This window comes from Otolemur garnettii, unplaced genomic scaffold (genome assembly GCF_000181295.1).
Source record: "Otolemur garnettii isolate 467f Iridium unplaced genomic scaffold, OtoGar3 scaffold00004, whole genome shotgun sequence".
NCBI classification, from domain to species: Eukaryota; Metazoa; Chordata; class Mammalia; order Primates; family Galagidae; genus Otolemur; species Otolemur garnettii.
In genome coordinates this window covers 40939891-40948575 of record NW_003852399.1, presented here as the reverse complement: position 1 = coordinate 40948575, position 8685 = coordinate 40939891, and positions in this window count along the sequence as shown.

The window sequence follows — 8685 nt, the reverse complement described above, 5'->3', positions numbered from 1 at the left end:
AAATGTCTTAACACAGTAACTAAGAAAATGACATGAAGGCTATGTTAACCAGTTGGATGAAAGTATTTCAAATTGTATATAGAAACAGCACTCTGCACACCATGATAGTATTAATGTACACAGATATGACTTAATAAAAAAAAAAGAAGTAGATGGCAAGAATGGAATCAAGACAATGGTATTACTAAGATAGAATTTACAAACAGTTAATTCTACATACATTAAAAGAATTGCTCGATAAAACTTTACATTAATATAAGGTAGTTAGACCACTACTGGATTCCAGATATAAAATATCTCTTTCACATCAAAAGCTTTATTGCTCCCTTTTTCAGTTAATCGCTTTCAATGGTACCAATCTTTCTGATTTTTTTAATCAGGGGGTAACTTTGCTGTCATCTACCTGCAAATGGTCTACAAAGATTTTATTAAGTAGGACTTTAATCGATTATCCATAGTCACATTAGCATTATTATTTCCTTTGTACTTCGTATTTGCTTATATTAGTGTTATGACTGAGTTATATTCACTAACTGATCCTTTCTACTAGAATTTTAAATAATATGAACCATATTTATTATTAAGCAACCCCTTGTGATCCAGGTGACAACACAGAAAAAATATGCCATGTTCTTGTGGGTGGACTCGGTAAACAGGGGCCACTATATAATGATGGCTTGTTCTAGAATAAAATCTATGTGGCTTGCTCTAAAATAAAATCTCATGTTACTTTTTAGTTCCCAGAGTTCTTTTATATGATTGTTTCATTTGGCACTTAATACAACCCTGTAAGATACATGAGTAATTTTCTGCATTTTATCAGGGATTATAAGTGGTAGATTTCAGAGAAGTGCAGTGAGAGATCCAGCACTCAAAGGCATCTTATCTCTCTCTGCTGCACTACAGTGCTGCTTCTTACTGGTAATGATTATGATCATGCTGTCGAGGGTGGTGGATCATACACATCGCACACCCAGTGCCTGTGATTTAGCTCCAGATTGCACCCTGACACATTTATGGTTTTCTTTCTCTTCCCCCTACTCCTGTCCTTAAAGGCATTTTATGGATGAGCACAGCAAAGGAATATGCTGTTTTCCTAAAGGAAAATGAAATAATCATAGTATTAAAAGGGGGGGGATAAGGAAGGAAGGCGAGACATAAAATTCGAGCATCTGATCTCGCTTAACAACTACAGAGTGTGTTAAATCCGTTATCCAAGAGTCACCCTGATTCCTGATCAGGGATCAGGGTAACAAGTCACAAAGTCCTGTGCCAGCCTTGTAGGATTTTCTTACAGTTCAGAGACTGAGGTTTCAAACACCGTGGATTGCACCCATCTCTTAGAGGTAGTTTATGTTCAGTCAATCTTAGTAGGAGTGGGGAATAGACTACATTACATTTTAACATTTCTTCTAGCTCGGGGTTTTATGATTCTTTGGAGATTCATAATTTTCAGTGTCTATGACATTCCTTGGTATTAAGCTAGGTTTTTCTAATTTACTGCAGCACACTAAATGGTGCCCTAGTGGTCTGGGAAATGAATATGTGCACCCAACCCTAAAGACTGTATTTAGTACACTTGCCACTATTCTTCTCTTCTTTGCAGATTTTTGTCCGGAATTATCTCTTGCAACCAGAAAAAAAAAAATCCTTGTCAAAAAGCAGTATCAACTGAATCTTCTATTCACCATATACTAGTCAAAGAGGTTCAGGCCTCAGTTTCCTCATTAAAAGAAAGAGGGGGAAATTATAGATAATAATGTAAATAAAACTTCTAAAAAAATACCTGGATCAGGCAGCACCTGTGGCTCAAAGGAGTAGGGTGCTGGCCCCATATACTGGAGGCAGTGGGTTCAAACCCGGCCCTGGCCAAAAACTGCAAAAAAATAAAAAAATCTGGATGATATAATAAGAATTTGCAAATACTAATATTTTATAAACATAGATCTACAGGTAGTATATTATATATACTCTAATGGGTATCATTCATGTAGTATCCCAGTGTCTGCTAAAGTTCAATTCTGAATTATCTTTCTTTTTTTCTTTTCTTTTTTTTGAGACAGAGTCTCACTATATCACCCTTCAGTAGAGTGCTGTGACATCACCGCTCATAGCAACTTCAAAGTCTTGGGCTTACACGATTCTCTTGCCTCAGACTCCAAGTCACTGGGACTACAGGCAACCACCAAAATGCCCAGCTATTTTTTGGTTGTAGTTGTCATTATTGTTTAGCAGGCCCTGGGCCAGGCTCAAACCCGCCAGCCCTGGTGTATATGGCTGGCTCCCTAACTACTGAGCTACAGGCACCAAGCCATGAATTATCTCTCAAATTAGTGTCCCTGTTCTCGGTCTTGTTCTCATTTTTCCTCACTCACCTGGGGTAATATAACAGGTTTCTAATGGGTTTTTCTGCTTTAATTTATGCTCTACTCTACCAATATAGTATAAAAAGGCAATTGCCCTATTTCAGTATCTTTAACCTCCACCCAGAAAGCCTACAATGTTAAATCAAACCTGGTGCATAGGACCAACAAAGCCATCACACTCTTTCTCACCCTAAATTTTAAACTCGTACCTTGCAGCAGCCCACATCATTACTGTCTCTCTTACCCTCTCCTGCAACCATCTCTGACCATGGTGACTGTTAGACACTTTTTATTATAATGGCTGTTTATTGTACCTCTGGCGCCATTATTCCCTGTCTATGAGATGTTTCATCCACTTTTCTACATCATAAACTCTGAGTCATTCTTCAAGCTTAGATAAAATATTATCTTCCTAAAACTCTTTGGCAGGCATTCTCTTCCTGGTTTTCATAGAATGCTATCAATTCTGCTGGTGTAATGTTTATCTAATTACATAACAATTCGTTGTTTATGGGTACACAGCTCTTGATAGTTGTGGGAACAGATGTTATCTTCCTTAGAAAACAGTATCAGAATCTACCCTGTGTCAACCACGGCAGCCCCTCTGTCTATGCGTGCGTAGCAGCACGTTACAAAATTTAACAAACTTCATTCTTCATTTACTTTTCTGTCTCTTAAACTCCTCCTATTTTTAATCTGTGAACGCCAAGATATGGCATTTATTGACGGATTGATTGATTTGTACATTCAGCATAAGCCCAGGGCTTGACAGAGAAATGGCATCATTGATGTTTAATATGTTTGATTTTTACCTAAAAATTAATATTTAGCACATCTGTTATATGAGATTATATATGAAAGAGTGACCTAATTCAAGTACCCTCTTCAGTTGGTTTAGTAAAAAAGAAAAGGCGGGGAGAAAATAACCTCCACACCCTGCCCTCTAGAGAGCCAAACAGGCTCCTCAGGAGTTTCTAATTTACTTATCTGCCCCCTCATTGTCTTACATCTTCAACAGATGCTCACCAATTATGGCATTTTTAACACACGCTTGCCAATTCACCCATACATTTGAACAATTGTCTACATTATTTGAAATTTGATAGGACTTATTCGTCTTGACTGACATGCTTCTGTTTGGTGCCCTTGTCGTTCTCAGTTTCTGGCATCTTCTGCCAGGCATTCTGAGTGACACAGGAGAGGGAGTCAGTAATTTATACCTCCGCCTTTATTTTTACCCTTAGACCTTTCAATGGTACCTGTCTTATTATCTGTGTCATTCCATACATTACACATGTTCCAAGCACTTACTGAATTTTTGTGTCGTTGTCTCAGGCACTTACGAATATTACCCCTCAAAGACAGTGAACTGTAATGCTAACACACTTGTTGTTATTTCAATTTGTACCTTCATAGAACTGAACGTGCAATAGGTGATCTATACTGGACACTCTCCCCTGGCTAATAGAGATCCAGAAAGAGTCTGGCCTGTATAAACAGAAATGGCGACACCAGAACGCTAGCCTGGAATTCATGGATCTCATTATCATTTTCACTCCCCAGATACATCACAAGGACGGCTCAAAATAGCATAGATTTCATATCCAACATGGTGAAGAACAGTTATTGTTACTCAAAAAGTATTTGATCTTTTTTTCCTTCCTTCCTCCATTCCTTTATTCCCCCTTCCTTCCATTGCTTCGTCCACTTTACTTTCACTCTATTTTGTTCTATTTTGTTGTATTATTTTATTTACATATCCTAGTTTCACATATGTTGGGGTACATTTATCTTTTCATTATGTTGGGACCCTTAAATTCTTTTCTTGTCTCTATTTTTAGATGTGAAATAAATTATAATTCTCTACTATACAATCGAATACTAGAACTTATTTCTTTCGTCTGACTTTATTACCACATTTTTGTACCAATTAACCAGCTTTTCTTAATCCTCCCTCTCTCCTCTCTTTTCCTTCACTTTTTGTGTCAAACATTTAATAATTTCTTTGTTAAAAATATTATATTTGGGCCTGTAGGAAATACTGATTTAAATAAAATTAACCCACAGACCAAAAAGCATTGTTCTTTAAAAATAACTATCTACTACCCAGGCATGTGAGGACATGTGGGTAGTGGGTGGTTTCCTTGAAAGGATAATAAAGGCAGATCACAAAAATATACCTATGATAATAATCATAACAAGTAATGGTTAACAGAACCCTACCACACATCAAAAAATATTCCAAGCACTGTACTTTCATATTATTATAAATTTAATACTCACAGTGGAAATATTTTATTAGAACATTAAAAAGAGATACAAACTGGGGGTGGTAAGGTCTTAAAGGAAAATTATATTTGTTTCAGGACAATATTATGACAGATTTCAGTAAAGAGGTAACATTTGAATCTGGTATTGAAGGTAGATAATTTTGTGCTGGTAGAGAAGGTGCACGTGAGGCCCTGGGCCCCAAACCAGGGGGCACACGCTTACTCCTTGGAAATTCTTTTTAAATAAATTCATAGACTTCTGAATCCGATTTGTAGGGTGATTCATTATGAAGAGCTTGGAGTGAAGCCAAGGAATTTTCATTTTCACAAATGACCTCAATAAAGTGGGTAATCTACAGTGCAGTGATGCCTGCCCTCCCTGGATTATGACATAACCTGAGACAAGCCTCAACATGGCCTGGAATCTTTAGCGCATGGAACTAAAGGCACATAGGAAAAAAAAATGGTTGATAAATTTTGAAAAGCAAGTAGTTGCCAGAGAATGAGGCTCTTGAACACAAAGCTAATAGTTCTAGTAGTTAGCCTAGTTTTTGAAAACCAAATTGCTGTTCAGGCCCTTGAGATCCAGCAATAATTGAGGTAGATTTTTGTTCTTAGAGAGTTTACATGCTAGCAAGGGCAGATAAACAAGCAAATACAAAATAAGCAAGATTGCCTCAGATATCCTGTGCTATGAAGAAAGGCTGACTCAGCGAGGGGAGAGCAGGACAGTAAAATTAGAACTTAACAATGAGGGGGGATCTGCCCATAAGAAGATGGAGGAAGAACATACCCGAGAGGGGAACAGCCAGTGCGAAGGTCCCCAACCACAAACATACGTGACAAGTCTGTAAAACTGAACATCAAATCAGTTGATATTGGGCCATTATGAAATGCTGGAAGGGGGCCTGTTAATACTGTTAGCTAGCAATATTACTTTCAGGGCAATATAAAAATTGTAGAAAGTAGAGAGTGTACTGAAAAAACCTAGCCAAAATTTATTTGTAATAGCCAATGTAAGATGTAATAAAATCCTTCCCCAAGCAAATTACCCCTGGAATGGCCAAGCATTTCAAGAGATATTTTGGAGATGAAACCAAGAAATCCGAAAGTTTCTTAAATGTGAGCTACCAAGGTAAAGAGAAAGATCAAAACTGAATTGAAAGAAAAAAAAAGGAAGAAGAAAGAAGAAAAAAATCGAATTGAAAATTTTAAGTTTGTGTGATGTTACTTGACAGCATGGCTGTGTACAAAAGTAAGGATGCTTGAGAAAGAGGCCTTACTAATTTTCTTCTGATTATCTTAACTCCAATTATCTTTGAGAGTGAGAATGATGCTTTCTGTGATTTACATGGGGTGCTGAATTAAAACTTGGTTAAATTCAGGGAAGGTTCATGTATATATGCATAACTGAACAAAGCATCATCCAGGCTGTAGTTGGATATCACCGTGAATTGGAAGGGTGGAAGCCCTACATCCTTAACAGGGTTCTAGCCCTAATTGTGCAATCTTGAGTGAGCCATGTTTCAGATATTCAGTTGTTTCATTTAAAAGGAGAGGGTGAACAAGAAGTGTTGGCTCATTCTAGCTCTAAATATTTTTGATTTTCTAATTGTTTTGCTAAGTAAGTTCCTCCATGAGAACATGTTTTTGCACAATCTTCATTTACATGTGTATTAATTGCATTAACTAAAACATGTATTTATTCTCTAAGATCCTTCGTGATTAAATACTCTCCACAGTGTCCAAAGATGCAGCACTAAGAATTATGACTCATGACCCAAAATATATATTCATGTGGTTATTCTCAGCCATTTTATATCTTTTAAAAATATTTTGATTAATAAATAGTAAACTTTCATCATGAGCAATCAGTAGTAAAGTTAAGATGTATAATCAGGATTGTGTTTTAACAAAATGCTTCACACAGGCTTCACACATCATGCTTCATACATTTAAGCCAATACTAATTTCTTGTGGTTATTGGTTTATTTTTTTGTAGGCATCATTATTTTGGCATGACACTACTTTAAATACTGATACATTCTTACTTTTTTTTTCTTGAAAAATGTTATATAGTGGTTAAAAATCAAGACAGAATACCAAAACATTTTTGTTTGCTCTAAATTCTTTAACACAATAACTAAGAAAATGCCGTGAAGGCTATGTCAACCAGTTTGATGAAAATATTTCAAATTGCATATGAAACCAGCACAGTGTACCTCATGATTGCATTAATGTACACAGCTATGATTTAATAAAAAAAAAAAAAAAGAAGAAGAAGAAGAAGAAAGAAAAAACAAAAACAAGATTTCAGTTAGGAAGTAGTGGATTATGCTGACACAGGCAAAAAATAACTTTGTGAATTAAAGCTGAGGCTAATTCTAAACTCTCCCAAGTACCCCAGGCAAACCATTTATAGGAGAGCAGTTCATTCCACTTGAAAAATAAGGGTAATTGCACCTGTGCCTTTCTAACTATACAGAAAAATTAAAAGGATCAGTGATTCAGCCTAGTGCTTTGAGGTCCTCAGAGAATGACACTCATAAATAAAAAGTACCATCATTTAATCGGGGCCTGAGGCACATACCCTAACCTCTCTTACCTTTGTTTCCTCATCTGTAAAATGGGGAGACATCGAATAATCCCCTACCTTGCCTAATCAATCTCTTTGTGGATTAATTAGCAAATGACCATTTTATACAATCCAGTGTGTGGAAAAATCACATTACTGACTCACTCACAGTAGATTACTTCTGTGCATAACATCTCAGACTCAATCTGTAAAGGTGTGTTCACAGTTTAGACTCTATTGCTTAGAATTCAGCAATCGAATCTATGTAATTGGACAGAATTCCTGAAAACGTGTCTCTTATTTTAGTCTATATGAAACATTCTTCCATTACCCTCAATCTATCTTTCAACAAGAAAACAGCAAGTTAAACACTACTTCTCTGCACTCCATGTCGTTAGCATATTTTAATTTGTTTTTGCTTATTTCTCCAATGCAGATTGCATGACTAAATGATATTTTCTAAAACACACATTCATGTTTATAGCTATGAATATAAACTGGAGTAATAATAATAAAAATAATGAATGTGTGAAAGTTCTATGTATTTATCACAAATTACTACATGAACACTGTGTTTTAATTTCAATGATGGCATTTACCTAGGAAGCAGAACAGAACAAAAGTTACTTATGTACTAACCACCCAGATGTAATAGACGTTTACATTTTGCTGTGTTAAGGGAATTCTCTTTTTCTGTTTCCCTTCTTAAATATATTAGTTTTTCTTTTTCTCTCTCTTTTTTTTTTTTGAGACAGTGTCTCAAGCTGTTACCCTGGGTAGAGTGCTGTGGCATCATAGCTCACAGCAACCTCCAACTCTCGGGTTCAAGCGATCCTCTTGTTTCAGTTTTTCTATTATTTAGTAGAGATGGGGGTCTCACTCTTGCTCAGGCTGGCCTCGAACTTGTGAGCTCAAGCAATCTGCCCTCCTTGGCCTCCCAGAGCACTAGTATCACAGACATGAGCCATTGCTCCTGGCCTACAAATATATTCGTTTTAAATAAAAACTTCATTCACACATTAAAATGACAAAAAAAAAATAAAATTTTCCTCCTTTTCTCAAATTTAATTTGCATATTTGAAAAGGTACTAACACAATTATTTAGTATTTAATATTATCTGTTCTATTGTTTCCTTGAGACAATAAATCTACAGAAATGTGAATCACATTAAAATTACTAGTACAGTCTCCAGGAAAGAACAAATTGTCATGGGATTATTCTTATCATTTAATTTCTTTTTTTGCTTATAAAACCAGTCCATGTTTATTTTCTTTGAAAACAGTATCAGCTATATGAAACTTAGTTACTCTTCAAGACTGGATATGATATTCCAAAATTTGTTTTGACCTAAGATGAAACTGCTGCTTTGTTTTGTTTTGTTTTGTTTTGTTCCCTTACAGGGATGGATCCACCTAGGATGGAATTGCTTCTTCAGGCATCCCGTTGGGTTTCTACAGTCACAATTAAACAATT